This window comes from Malus sylvestris, chromosome 9 (assembly GCF_916048215.2).
Source record: "Malus sylvestris chromosome 9, drMalSylv7.2, whole genome shotgun sequence".
In the NCBI taxonomy this organism is placed as follows: domain Eukaryota; kingdom Viridiplantae; phylum Streptophyta; class Magnoliopsida; order Rosales; family Rosaceae; genus Malus; species Malus sylvestris.
In genome coordinates, this window is record NC_062268.1 from 19837018 (window position 1) to 19853365 (window position 16348).

A 16348-nucleotide genomic window follows, 5' to 3' on the forward strand; every position below is an offset into this window, starting at 1 on the left:
CTCCAATTGGCATACTATTTTATATTGGTTTCACACCTGACTTACATTTATTATTGCTGAGATATTATGAATGGCATACTGTAGTTTTCGCTGCTCTTGTGCATTGGTTTTTATTCATACGTAGTAGTATTATTTTCTAGAAACTATATGGGTTTTACAGCAATGGGTTATAACGCTTTCAAAAGGTTTTTATTAAAACTTTATTCTTAGGACCACTCACCCTTGTTTTTCGCCCCTCCAAGTTCTAGTAGCAGAGTTTTCATACCGACAAGGATTATCGGCAAATCCTGGGGTAAACGATTACCATTGATGGTATAATTCTCATCTTATTTTACTGTACTTTACTTATGCTCTGTCATCACGTGTGAAATGGGTTCATACCCGCTCACTGCGCACTCTTGTACTTAGGCACTTTTAGGTTTAAATTTATTCACATCTTCCACATCAATACACTTTATAGCTTCATCACCGTCCAGGTGTCGGCCAATACAACTCGATTCAGAGTCCTAGTGGACATTCCGAGTTGGGGGTGTGTCAATCATACTAGTGAAACAAATGTTAATGGTAAATTAAATTATTGTTTTTCTACTCTAAGGGACTCATTATTTATGCAATGTGAGAAGTAAACTGGTTTCTTATCAGATTGTGTTATTCTAATTGGTTTTGCTAATTTTTGTCTATATTTTTCTAGTACTAATTCTTCTTTTATGACTCTTTGTACTTCATGTATTTATCATTGCAATTGTTTGTATTATGTAATCTTTTGCTATTTCTATTTCACAATTTATGGTAATTAAAGATTTATGTTTTTGTTTCTCTATACTATGAACATTATTTCCTAATATTTCATTACTCTCTTGTGATTCTGCTGAATTAATTTCTAATAACCTATTATTATAATAATTTTCACACAATATTGAATGTTTTATATTATTAATGTATTTATACTCTTCTTCATGTTATTCTTCTATGAATGCACACATGTACTTTTTAAAATCACTGTTTGAACTACTTGAATGTTATGAGTCTGAATCTATCATATTAATACTCTCTATACTATAAATACTTTCATTATCACTTAAATGATCTAAGCTATATATTGATTGAATATCTTCATCTTCTTCTAATTTAAACAACTCCAATTAATGTACTTTACCTCTCGACTGTTTATCTAATTTTGGACACTTAGGTCTAATATGTCCAATCCATCCACATAAATAACATTTACAACTACTTTTATCTTTTGATGCTTTATATTTTCAAATCCATGGTGTACCATGTTCTTGAATGTCTCATACTAAAATTCTTATACTATTTGTATTGACTGTATGACTTATATTTCTTTTTGTATATTTTATTATGCTTATTCTTCTTTTTCTTATGATAACCATACTGTTGTAGTAAATCTATATTTTTACAACTCATATAAAATTGTTTCCCAATTTGTCCTTTAGTTTTTATTTGGCTACACTCTTGTATAAGTATATCATATACATGTTGAATTCTAGATCCTATTACAATATCATTTTTCTTGGATTCTCTTGCCATTCATTTTTCTTGGATTTTTGTCATATAAGTGTCTAATAAATTAATCTCACTAATTCTATTTGTTCTTCCTAAATATTTAAAGATTCTGAAGTATACTCAGCTATGTAATGTAAATCACAAATTTGTAACTGTTTTAAATTTCTAATTGCTCTTATTTGTTCTTGTTCACTTCTGTCATCTAGTCTATTATGTTCTAATTTTTTTGTTTGATTAAAGTAACAAAACCATCTATTTTAAAATGTGTTTAAGCTACCTGATGCTATTTTGGATTTTGAACTTTCCATGATTTAAAATAATAAAAAACTAAACCATCTAAAGTATGCGTAAAATAATCCAACATATTTTGTAAGTTACTAAAATCTTTCAATTGTTTTCTACCAATCTTGTGGATCTACATTATTTAAGTTTAATATATTACCTGATATCTTAATTTGTTCTAATTCTCTCAAATATGGAATCTTATTTTTTCTAGGTGGTTTCATCATTTTTCATCCATATAATCTACTCCTACTTGTTTATTATATTGTTCATTTGTTTATCTTAAAAATTGTTGATCAGTTCCAGCTATGTATCCTAAATTATTTTCTACTCCTGATGTACTATTTTCTTCTACTGGTATCATAAACTACTTTCTAGCTGATATCATAAACTACAATCTTCCTTTTCCTAAGGTTATAGCTAATTAATTTCTTAAAAACTCTCTTTCTTATCTCAAGGTCTCTAATGTATGATCAGTTGCTCTTTTTTGCTTCTAATACGTTATGTCGTACTTTTGTGTTTTAATATTTACTAATAAATGAAGAGTGTTCAATATAACTAAGATAAAACTTCTGCTTCTTCAAAGTCTTGCTAATTCTATTGGAAATATATGCTAATCTTCTCTTTATGCTAGTTATAATTGGGTGTCTAGAACAATAAATACATGGTGGTTGTGGTTGATGGGGTCTACAAGGATAATAAAATCTAGTGTTCATACAAAATTAAACAAGTGTGAGATATCAGTTTTGTTAATGACTTCCGTCCTTAAGGTACTTTACTATTATAATTATAATATTAAAATGCTAAACTTGGCTTTGATACCAAATTCGGAGCAAGGCCCGATTAAATAGTCGGATGACCATTATAATAACTAGACATAAAACCTTGCATATGAAACTCAACATGTTTCATCATGACGACCACTCACAATGCAGGTATAAGGCCATAAAGACTGAACTCAGAGGTACCCTAGTTAATGTCCAGTTATCTGACAAGCATTCAACTGTAACAGAGTGCTCGAACAAAGTATGATCGTTAATTTAGCAGGTTAATAATATAACTACAATAGTATTTTCCTGTTTTGGATTGGAAGTCTAATTAAAAGAACACACTAAAAGAAAGAAAGAAAACTTACTTAAAGCCTGGAGATTGCTTGAATATTTATACTTGAACTTTTATTGATATAAAATGTTTACAAAGAGAAGTGTTTACAAAGAAGTAAACAAAAGGAGCAAGAAGGCTAGGAGAGCTAAAGGCTTCGTTTATAGTTATGGTAGTAGTGTGTGTATTTACAATGAGGAAAAACCTCTCTTATATACATGAATGAGTATATTATTGTAAAAAAAATAAATAAAAAAAAATGAATGGTGTAGACGTCTCTTTGAATGCTTGTTAACTTTCTATTGATTTGTCACTTTGCTTCTACTGTTTCTGAATCTGCTGAAATTGTTGGCACTGTTTATGAAGACTGAATTATTTGTCTTCTTTTTGCTTTGTTTCCTTTTGCGTTTGTTTTGCTAATGGCCATGTGAACTTGCTGCATGTCTTGTCTCCCTAGAGCCCACACTTGTCATCTTTTATTTATGCCCATTTTGGGTATTATAACAATTTTTTGTCATGATGATTAAACACAGTTTTTAGGGGCCTCTCATTAGTTTTCCATAAAAGATATAGTCTTCATTTCACTATTGAACCACCAAGGCCAAAATTGTAAGTAAAAGGTCCAGTATCAGTCAAATTATGCAAAAAAAAAAAAAAAAAAAAAAAAAACATAAAAAAGAGCAAAGAAAGCCTTCTCTACATATTAGAGCCAGGTTTGATCCTAGAGCCAGTGGCCCACCACACTTCTGATGCGCCACTCTAATTTGTTAGTAATGGTTATACTTTTCCTTTACTTAACTACTTAACAAAGCCTTTGAGTTTCATAATCAAGTAATTGTCCAATTTTCAATTTATTTTTTTTCTCCAATAACTTCTACACCATTCAAATCGTTCTTGTAATTTCCTCTTCTCAATCCATATAAACCCCATACCATTCACCCTCTGAGAACATGCTCCATAAATAAATAAAAAAAACAAAAAAACAAAAATTCGTAACAAATCACCTCAAAATTCACGATACAAATTTCATGTCAAAAAGCTAGCAAATAACAATTAGGGCTCCAAAGTTCAATTTGAAATTAATTTTAGTAAGAAATAACAATAGAATGGGTTGTTCTCATGATAATTTTTTGAAGGTCGTGATTCTCTAGAGCATTTTGAGAAATCAGAAATTGTTCAAAGCCAAAATGAATACAACTAAACAATCACGGAGTCTCTAGAAAGTTATAGTGTGATTACTATGTAAGAAATTAATCTGACATTTTAAAACCCCAAAAAGATGAAGTCATAGCCCACTTCAAGGGTAATCTTCTCCTCTTTTGTAGAAATAATATGCTCGACTTATAATGGGATTAAGTCCAATAGTGAATGCTTTTTTTTTCTTTTTTCTTTTCTGTGAGAACATGACTACTATTTGTATGGACAAACAATCTATATGATCTCCTATTAGAATCCATATAAAATAACAAACAGTCTTCTTATTAAATTTTAAGTGTTAAAAATCAGTTCATAAACTAAGTCCAATTCCATGTAAATTAGGACAAAATAATCACCTTTTCATCAGACATTTCTGTACCAATTTGAATCAACACAATCCCCTTCATACTCATTACAAGCTTCTAGTTGTGTATGAACTATATTTTTAGCATAGCTTTCAAATTATAACAAAGATGATCACTAAGATCAAAAGATTTTATCATAACAAACAATTTGCCAATGCATTTCAAAATATAGATAAAAAAAACCACTACTGCAAACATAATGCAAAACGGATTCTATGATCGCTGATATCCAATCTGTATAATCAACATTGTTATCAAACTAACAAAGCAAACTCAAAATAATTTGTTCCCACTTATCTAACCAAACTTAACAACAGTGATGTTAAGCTTCAGTTAACAACAAATTCTACTAATTTTCACATCACTTGAACACAATGAGTTATAAAGTAATAATTCAACCAATTACTTAATCAAATCACATTTTGATTCATAAGCATTAAAATGAATTATAACTTCACAAAAGACATGAACCAGATGCAAAACAAAACCAATTGTTTGCTCCTACTCATCTACACCAAACTCAGTATTAACACATAATACTTGGTTCTAATTGTCACACCCCAATCCCGACATATGTCCAGGCTCGACGCACGACAGTATGCTGTAGGGGGATGCCAAGAAATACAAACTGAAAACAACAATAATCATAACTATTTAAGGAAAGGCATAAAGGTAACCTAACACTCCAAGCTCTCTGAACTTTGTCAACTACCCCAAAGCTCCTTGTATATACTAAAACCTGCACAATCGCCCCTACACCATGGGAATGGTGCACCGAGCAAACAACAACCCGGATAAGCTGCGAAGCTCATGTGAGTGACAATAATTCTACGTATGTGATACCATTAACAACCAACCATCAATTACGGTTTTTAAATGTCAATGATAAAATCATATTTATGAAATCATAATCAAGTCACTAAAAATCTCGAATGAGTCACCTAGACATCCAACGGCTTATCTGAAACAAATCACAAAAACTCACAACCACAAACTTATACAACACAATGAAAAGTAGGGCTAGAGCGACATAGTTCGGTCGAAGCCTACATCTCTGAAAAATGAGATTTCAGACCACTCAACGAAATCCAAAAACATCAAGTTCCAGACCACTCAACGGAATCCAAATTAGGATACGATTCTGGACCACTCAAAGGAATCATGGAGTATAAGGGATCCGGATCTCTCAATGGAATCCGAGTGGATACGATTCCGGATCACTTAACGGAATCTCGTAGTACAATGCATATCGAACCATCAATGAAATCCAAGCTGGATACAATTCCATACCACTTAACGGAATCGCGGAGCACTAGGGATTCCGAACCACTCAACAGAATCCAGACGGAGCAGGGAACCAGACCACTCAACGGAACCCCAATGGATACCCAGTTCCGGATCACTCAACGGAACCGAGCAGAAGGCCAACAACCATAATTTACAACGGCTTAAAGAAACAAGACAAAGCACAAGTTACTTAATTTACAAAAGCTTAACAAAGTGAAGCAAGGCATAAATACTAAATTTAGAACGAATCAACGAAGCGGGAAATGAAACAATATCGAAGCAACGAATCCCCCTCACAATGGGTTAACGGTCCACTACTAGCCCTCACATTTCATCACAACAAGCCAATCATACAAATCAAACCATATTTCAAATAGACACGTCAAATCTCATTTCATAAACATAAATCGATGGCTAAGTATTAAAAATAACAATTCAATAGAAAACACATTTATAAAACCAAGTTATATCCACACAGGATAACAATTACGAAAACAGGGTAATCATCAATATCACATATATTGAAGTCACTCACCTGGAGTTTGCGCTAATGCACCCTAGCATAAAAATAGAGACGTCACGCACCATCGTCGCCTAAAACAAAGTACAAGTCCACATTTAGATTCCTTCGATAATTCATATACCCAAAAACTCCATATGTCCCCCACAACAACATTTAATGGGAATCAAACCATCGTTCATAGGTAGGGTCCATGATCCTACGTCACTTGCTCCATAAGATCCAACCACTAAATTTTTTATTCGTAATTTCCTAAGGTCCCTAAATATTACGTACTATAATGTATCAAAGTTTGGTGGTGATCCAACAGTCGGATCATCGATTGCTATAATGTTCAAGTGGCGGACCTTAACGAAATTTCGCCGGATTCTGCAGATTTTCTAGGCAATCTTTATAACTCCATATCTCACTCATTTCTCACCCAAATTCGGCCTATAATATAACAAAATGAAGCTAGAGAAGTGTAGAATAAGATTATACCTGCTTGAAGCCCAAACGGTGGCCGGAAAAGGGCCTAAAATATGGCTGTCAGCGGAAAAACTGGTAACTCGTCGAAATTTCTGGACAAACTTTAAACATCCATAACGTTGTCAATACTCAATGAAATCAAATGATTCAAAAACGAAAATCATAGCTTGGAACAAGAAGAACAGATTGGTACCTTTCCATATGATAAATTGCCGTGGTTTGGTCGAAAAATGGTCTAGAAGGTCACGGGTTGGCCAGAAACTGGGCAAATTTTAAATTGTCATAACTTTCTCATTTCTCAACCAAATCACATGATCCGAACATGAAAATTCATCTACACCTTATTTTGAGTCTAGAAGATGGCTAAAAATTATCTGAATCACGCCTAGAAGTCTCGGCCCAAAACCTTATTCTTCGAACTTGAGGTTAAAATTTGTTTTCAATGAAACAAAACTCAAAATTGGGTTTATGGTGGTGAAGACATGTAGATAATGGTGGTTTTGGTGTTCAACAGGCCAAAAGTTTTGGTGATGATGGTGGTTTGTTTCAAGGGGAGAAAAGGAGAGTCGAGAGAGAGTGAGAGAACTCTCGAGAGAAAGAGAGAACGGAAGAGAAAAGGGAGGAGAGAGAGTTTCAGAATTTTTTGGGTGCCCATGTGGCACTCACCCAATGGTTAGACAAAAATATCACATGTCCAATTAATTATCAATTTACCAAAATATCCTCAACGTTCAAAACCTTATAAAATCTTCGTTACAATTCCGAATCACATTCTGTTTGCGCCCACGCGTTCGTCTCGACGAGTACTATCGAAATATATAAAGATAAGTGAAAAAATACGTAGGGATCAAATACACCGTAAATATGAAAGCGTCGAAACTAAAAATACGAATATGATATACAAGATATGTAATTTTAAATAGTGAAATCCCGGGATAAGATTTCACACTAATCATCTCATTACTCAAACATAATAAATAACATGATCATCGTTCAACCAATTGCTTAAAGCCAAAACTTTAGAAAGATCCATAAACAAACACCATGAATGATTATATTACAATTCCACCAATTGCCTTGTCAAATTAGAAACGAGTTTGAAGCATCGTAAAAATTATAATTCCAAACTAGTAGACCTAAATAGATCAACCAAATTTTTGACTATGTCTGTGAATATCGCATTAATATGTATTGATTAAAACATGACAACAAAGACAACTAATCTTCTGCATAATTCAAAATTCATTTTTATTCAGAGGTTGGTTTTTTAAATAGATCGAACACTTATAAGCAAATATGTATTTTGATCAAAACTATATAAATTCTAATTTAGCTATCCTGGATTCAAGCAAGGCAGAAATCACTGAAATTTAACTTCAAAGAAAATAAGCAAACCCAAATTTCAAATATCTTGAACAAATCTCAAAAGATAACCAAATTGACACGGCATTCTTCTCAATTTGTGATTCCTTTTGAAATAGCATAAGCATGCATCATAACTTAGATCACAAATATACCAAAAGAGGAACAAAAGCAAAAATCTTTGAAGAAAAGAAAGTTAGAACTATCTTTGACCCTTATTTTTTTAGCCGCATAATTTACTTGTGGCAATTGGTAACATATACTATGATTTTAATGATCATTATGTCAATTATCCTTGTAGCATGAATAATATTGTGTCTAGGTATCCACTAAAGACATGGTATTATGTCAACATACGTACCCTCATAATCAACTTATTATCAAAATATGATATGAAATATTAGTTACTTCACTGTGCACATATTTGTTCAGTAAGAGAAATTGATAGTTTTCAATTCAGAAATTATTATAAGTGCTTCTATCAAAATGGAATAAGCCTGATTCTTATATTGACATTCACGCACATCCATACTGACACATCCCGACCCAAAGGATCAAGGCGTGCTGGCCGTCACGTGAGCGTGACGTAACCAAAAGTACGACACAGAAGCAAGACATAACAAAATATAAAGGAATTCAAACCAATCTCTAGTAGAACCACCTACTAGAATAAAAGGATGAGTTATAAGGTAAACACATAAATTCAGAGCATAGGTTTAAGTGCAGTCAAGTAGGACCAAAATAAAAGTACATCACCCGCAGGTGAGTCCTACATGTAGAGCGTCTGTCAGAATGCCGGAAAAAGACCTTGAGAGTCACCAACCGCTAACTAGAACCTGGAGGGGCGCAAAACAAAGATGAGTGGGTCAGTAAAATCAAAGATTTTCCAAACCATTCCATTTAAAACATTTCTAACCCTTCACCGTAAAACCTGTATACTTCCCCAGAAAAATAGTATATAAACATATATATACACATATCATCACAACTTAGCTCATATCCATCAACATAACATATCAGAAATAATATGCCACGCCATGCCAAATATAATCAGAAATGCATCAATATCAATCAGGTGAAATAATAAATCAACCGGAGACCCTACAATGGTCCTGTATGGCTGATTCTAAAGCTCAACATCCCACTCAGCCGGAGTCACCACAGTGACCTATACGGCCCTGCCGGAGTCACCAACTGTGACCTGTACGGCACTACACTGCACATCACTCGGAACTACGTATAGTAGTCTGTACGATGAAAGGTGTATAAATACGCTCTAGTGCTTCTCTCATCAATCATCAGCGCACATAACTAAGGTCACCCACTAGTCGGAATCACATCTAGTGATCTATACGACTAGCATGTCGGAACCCTCACATGGTCTGTACGACATCCACCTACTTGGATCCAAGACGAGCGTGCGGTGTGGTGAATAATAATATAAGCACTAACACCTAGGGTGCAGGTTATGAGCTTTCAATGCAGTTCTCATAAAATAACTCATCTGAATAATATAAAAACTCACCTGTGCATCCACCGCGTCAATTAACATATATATGCATCCATTATCAAACTAAATATCTCAACATTTGCATGCATGGCAATTTATATCAAAATTTTCATATAAACGCATTTTCTGGGAAAAACAGTCGTCCTCAGGATAAGTGTCACCTATATGCGAAACAACTATAAAAACGTTAATTTAAACACATAACCAACAATTCGAAATAACTCCTCATACGATGCTCAAATTGGGTATATGAATATACCACATCGACCTACTCGACGTCACGGACGTCGAGAAATTTTTAGATTAATTTTTTGGTGTCGCACGTGCCCCCACACCCCAAGGAACGCACGGACACACGTGCCCCCACGCACGTCATCTTCCCCAGCCAGTGGCCGGACTGGTTTTTCCGGCGGCCGATTTCCGACCAAACTTGTAACTTCTTGTTCTCCTTCGTTTCTCAACCATTTTCTTCGAATTTTATATCAAACTGAAGCCCCAACCATGAAGAATCACGATGGACTAGTTTTAGGGTCTAAAATTCACTATATTTTACCTGGGGAAGCACGATAGTTCGGGAAACTTTGAGGACTTTGCTCTCGGTCTTCCGACGTCCAATTATCACCAACGAAGCACTCCGAGGCTCGCGAGGATGTCCTTAAGCTCACTGTGAGCTTGAAATTCCCTTAAACGTAAGATTTTACGTGTGCATGAACAGTGCACAATTTTGGGGTTAGGGTTTCCCGATGATCCCGAGGGTTTCACTTCCTAAAACTAGTACCAATCAACTCAGAACATCAAGAGGGTGAAGATTCATACCTTATTTGCTTCGATCCACGAAGTTTTGGAGGGTTTTAGTTGTTGCCGTACGTTTATGGGGGAGAGAGAGTGAGAGAGAGTCGTGAGGGAGGAGAAAGAGGGAAGGTACGGGGAAGAGAGCAGGGAGAGTTGGCTGTGTGTGGTCCAACCAAACATACACACTAATTTTAATCCCTAACCACACAAAAATACATTCCAAATAAATCCAACTTAAATTATTTTCTGCAAAAGCTTAGGAACCATGAAAAATTCAAAACATATCACACACATACCTTAGTAACGTCAAGGGTAGTATCGTCATTTCACGCTCCCGATATATAAATCTCGGGACGGGCTGTGACACATACAATCTTAAATCAGGAGCACATATGCTTATAGATACAAATCAAATACTACAGGAAAATCTTGAAAGATCTCAAATTAGGCTTTAATACCATATGTAAGAACTAATTTGACCTTTTATAATTCAAAGAAGGTAAAGCTATAGCCGACTTCAATAGTAAGCTTCTCCTCTCTTGCAGAAATTTTATGCTTGACTTACAATAAGTCAAAGTTCAATAATGAGCGTTTTTTTAGTGAAAGCATGACCACTATTTATGTAGACAAACAATTCATATGATTCTCCTGTTAGAATCCAAATAAAACACCAAGATGGTCTTCTTACCAAATTATAAGTGGAAAAATCTAGTTTATAAACCAAGTCCAGTTTCATGTAAACTAGGACAAAGTAATCCTCTTTTCATAAGACTTTCTACACCAATTTGAATCAACCCGCTATCATAATCACTTTCATACTCATATAATATACGTGAATGATGAAATGATACTTTAGCGCATCACTTGCATTGGGAGTGATGTTAACCAACGAGGATAGATCCAGTGAGATAGATTAATTAAACATGTAAAACAAAAAACTTGCTGGGTGGAAAGGGAGAACTCTGTCCAAGGAAAATAAATTAAATCTTGGGAACTTTAACGAAAAGTTTCTGGTACTGTTCACTTTAGCAAAAACCCACATTTTTACATTAAAAAGTCAATCCTAGTACTATTCATTTTATCATTTATTTTCTCCTTATCTTTAAAACTTAAAGTTTTCAAGCTTTTTTCATTAGTTTTCCTTTAAATCTTATTAATTGTAATCTTACTAGTATGCCGAATTATGTAATGTCTTGCTTTAAGTGGCCCAGCAGAGTTACAGCTAAAATTGATAAAGAATATAGAGACTTCTTTTGTTGGGAAAACGGGGGGGGGGGGGGAGATACAAAACTGAAACCGATGGCCTGGAAGAAGGTATGTCTCATTTATTTTCTCCTTATCTTTAAAACTCAAAGTTTTCAAGCTCTTTTCATTAGTTTTCCTTTAAACTTATTAATTGTAATCTTACCAGTATGCCGAATTATGTAATGTCTTGCTTTAAGTGGCCTAGCAGAGTTACAGCTAAAATTGATAAAGAATATAGAGACTTCTTTTGTTTGGAAGGGGGGGGAGAGAGATACAAAACTGAAACCGATGGCCTAGAAGAAGGTATGTCTCATTTATTTTCTCCTTATCTTTAAAACTCAAAGTTTTCAAGCTCTTTTCATTAGTTTTCCTTTAAATCTTATTAATTGTAATCTTACTAGTATGTCGAATTATGTAATGTCTTGCTTTAAGTGGCCCAGAAGAGTTACAGCTAAAATTGATAAAGAATATAGAGACTTCTTTTGTTGGGAAGGGGGGGGGGTAGAGATACAAAACTGAAACCGATGGCCTGGAAGAAGGTATGTCCCCTGAATAACCAGGGTGGCATTGAAATCAAATGTATTGACCATTTTAGTAAGGCTTGCTTGGCTAAACCGGGATGGAAAGTTTTAACCAATGAGGATAATTGGTGTGTTAAAATAGTTAAAAATAAATATTTGCGTATGGTTGATCTCTTTAATTCTAAGGTTAAACAAAATTACTCCCTTGCTTGGAAATACATTCTTATTAGGGAATGAGGTGGATTGTTGGTAATGGTGAAGACATCTTTTTCTAGACTCATCAATTGATTTTTCCTTACCCCTTATTTCATTTAATTCTTGAATGACAGGAATAATATTGATTGGGGGCTTAAAGTTAGCGATTTTATTGTTAATAATAGTTGAGACAACAATAAACTAAATACGGTAATCGATTGTGACATCAGTAGAAGATTTGCCTAATTCCCCTTCCTTTACAAACTTTGAAGGATAAGATAGTTTGGGGTTACTTTTCCATCAAGTCTACTACTTGGCTTCAAAATCGGAATAACCATTTTGCTAATCGTATTAACTTTTTATAGAAAATGTGGAAGCTAACTATTCCTCCTAAAGTTAAAATGTTTCTGGCACATGATACAGGAAAGATTACAAACCAGAAAACGTTTAAGTAGGTTTGTTAAAAATATTGACACGTTATGTCTGTTGGGTAATGAAGTTGAAGAAGACCAATGTCATCTCTTTTACAAATGTTGTTTTGCTAATAAAGTTTGGAACTTAACTTTTGGCAATCTCAATTTTGATTACATTAGTATGAATGATAACTTTCTTGATTGGATACATTCTTTAAATTCTAATGACAAAGATAGTCTCTCTGATCTTAGTAAAGTTATTCTTAACTATTGGCAAATTGGACGGGAAGAACTAACTTCGTGTTCAGAAGTGTGCCACCAGTCCCGATGCATTGTATTGCTAATGCTGCTAGTGTTGGTTTAGTCTCTTTCAAAGCTAATGGAAAGCTTGAGTTCAAGAAGTTAATCCCCTCCTCTACTTCCATTAAATGGCATCCCCTTGATTAGAACGAGATTAAGCTCAATTTTGATGGTTTAGTTTCTAATAACCGTGCTGCTACTACCTTTTTACTCTGTAATACTAATTCCCAGGCAGTTGGGGAGGGGGCCTTTAATTTGGATGGTGCTACTATTTCAGTGGCTGAAGCAAAGGGTTTACAAGAAGGTCTCTGGTTTGCTAAGCGTAAAGGTTTTCAAAAAGTGTATGTGGAGGGTGACTTTAAACTCATTATTTAAACTGTGCAAGGTCATTGGGAGGCTCCCTAGAGAGTCAATTCTACATTACCTGGCTCGGTCTTTCATTCATATTGATTTGAAGCACATTTTCAGGGAGGCGAATTTTGTGGCGGATGCCTTTGCTCATCTTGGTATTTTCAATTCAAATCCTTAGTTTGGGATTTCTGTTTACCTGATGTGGTTCTTCTTGCTTTTCATTTTGATTGCATTGGAAACGATTGTACTAGATGTTTTGTGATTTAATGAATTTTCTTTGCATAAAAAAAAAAAATATTGGCATTGGGAGTTGTCTGGAACTCTATATTTCTGCCAGTTAATGCCATGATAAATTTCGGAGTTTAAGAAAATGATGAATTACGAATGACTTTATCCTGTCTTAGAGTATGTAGACAGTCTAACAAAAAGCTTAAGATACAACCATAAAAGAAACAAAAGAATGTTACGTTGTTGAATTATTTGGTTGTTTTTAGTACTTCACTTTGTGGGACTACTGGCCTTGTTGATTAAGTGCTTTGTGTAAGTATTTATTCAAGTTTTGAATCTAGCTTGACTTTATGTGGTTGTTCTGATATGGTCTAATGTTTTTTGTCAATCCTAGACGTATATTATGAGCTGGAAGTCACACGGAGTGTTGTACGAGTGGGCTCGGGGTGGAATACAGGTTGGGGTGCAGGGTGGAAATTTTAGGATTTTTAAAATTTTTAGGAATTTTAGAATTTCTTTGCAATTTTTAAACTTTTTATTTTATTATATATATAATTTTTATGAATTTTAAGAAATAATGTCATTTAATAGTTTTTTTTTTAATTTTTTTTAAATTTTTTTTTATAGAAATTACTATGATTTATTAGAATTTATTGTGATTTTTTTTATACATGTCATCTTAGTTGATCAACCATGGCCGCCGCTCTTCATTTGGTTGGGGTTAGGATGACCCGATAGAAATGGTGAATATTTCACTGGCAAGAATTAGTGGTACCAAGACAGCCATCGTAAAGTAAGTGGTTGGGCCTATTACATCAGCTTCATTGGTTTGGAAGCCCTGATCTGCCTTACATACGTAGCCAGAAACAACATGGCGTTGTGCTAGCCCAACCCCTATTGTTGACGCATGGCAGGACGATGCCAATTTGGCTACCTTGCCCCTGCGAGAGACGAAGAACTCCCAGCCAGTATGTGAAGAAGGTGAAAGTGTAGGGATTTGTGGAGGCTTGTCCTTGATCGAATTATTCACATAACACAAAGCAAGATCATTGTCGTTTATAACCCAAGATATGGGTGGTGGACGCCAAAGTCAACAACCTGTTGACTCATGACATGGGAGCCATCATTTGCACCAAGTGCCCCATGAAAGCCCCTTTATAGAATGAGCATGCCCCTAGGGTGAAAAAGGAGATGAAGAAGGAGATCTCGGCATGTGAGCTTTTTTAAATTTATTGATTTATTAATTTTACTTGTTTAGTGTATCTTTTAAAGTAACACTTATTTTTTTGTCTATTTCAAGTCAACTTCGAGATTGACATGGAGTAGCTGGGTATGTCCGAGTACATAAACCGAGTGTGGACCGATCAGTTCAAGGAGTGGAAATACGAGCTGCACAAATCCTTCGAGACTTATGTTCTAAAACTCTTAACGATCCACCCCTGAGTCTATGGTAATGATGAACAAGTGGCACTGGCTCTAAGGTCATTCTCAAAGCCAGGAATTTTTGGTAACTTTTTTTAACTTTCATTTCAATTCTCTTTTTTTTTTTATTTAATCAAATTTTGTTTTACAGTGGAAATCAACGGGCAAATAAGGATAATTGGGAAGTGAAGAAGCACATCCATCACTCTGGTACTTGGCGTCTCACTTACCGAGCCGAGGAAGGAAATCGACGCCTGGGGGATATGCATGCTAATTATGGAAGAATGATGAGTACCTCACCAACCTCTCCTTGCAGTAACATGACATGCCAAAAGAGCAGCTAACACCTGATCTAGGATGGGGTTGGGCAACGGGAAAGTTAAGAGTTCTGCGGCCTAGGAGTAGGTCAGATTCAGAACCATAGGGAATCTTCTTCATCTAGCTCTCAGCCTGCAAGGGGGACATTTTCCAGACTACAGTAGTTGAAGATGGAGTTAGAGACCATGCGACAATGAGAAGAAGAGGCACGCCAATAGGAGGATAACTTTCGACTGTACATGTGAAAGATGGTGTAGGCAGGGTAGCCTATGGCATTCGCTTCCCCAATCCTCCAAGCGACCTTTTGCCGCCATCCCACCAGCCACCCAATGAGTAGTTAGTTAATTTAGAATATTTTACATATATTTGTACAAATATTTCAGTTTTAATATAATTAAGTAATTTATTTTTATATTGATATTTCTTTTGAGATTAATATAATTAAAATTCATTATTTATTTAAATAAAATGTATAAAAATGATTTTTTTAATTAAAATGTTTGCTGGACGAATTATTTCGTCGAACATGTATTTTGTACTATTTTTTAATTTCTTTTCTTTAAATTTCTTGCTTGACGACTGTTTCGTCAGGTAAAATATTTTTTTTGTTTTTGAAGGATATAATTTTGCCAGACAAAATAGTGGAATATTCATCAGGCAAAATTATAAGTTTGTCATCATTTAGGATACTATTCCAGGAACCAGGATCCTCTCCTGAGCAATTCCCTAGGGATCCCGCAATCTTGTCCGTTCATTTTATATCGTGCGGTCAGTTTTCGTTAGGTACTATTCATATTTGAATTTTAAAATTTAAATTTTAAATAATTTTTGACCGCACGATATACGATGAACGGACAAGATTGCGGGATCCCTAGAGAATTGCTCAGGAGATGATCCTGGTCCCTATTCCAGCTCAACAATGGGTTTGGGCAACAAAATATTGTCGT

At 34.7% G+C, this 16348-nt stretch overlaps 1 long non-coding RNA gene across 1 annotated transcript; it reads left to right on the top strand.

Moving 5' to 3' along the window:
• The first annotated feature begins 14967 nt into the window (after positions 1 to 14967).
• LOC126634564 (uncharacterized) lies at positions 14968 to 15855 on the top strand. The gene is made up of 2 exons (XR_007627387.1): positions 14968 to 15168; positions 15235 to 15855. It is a non-coding gene; the product is annotated as an uncharacterized LOC126634564 (long non-coding RNA).
• Positions 15856 to 16348: the final 493 nt, after the last annotated feature.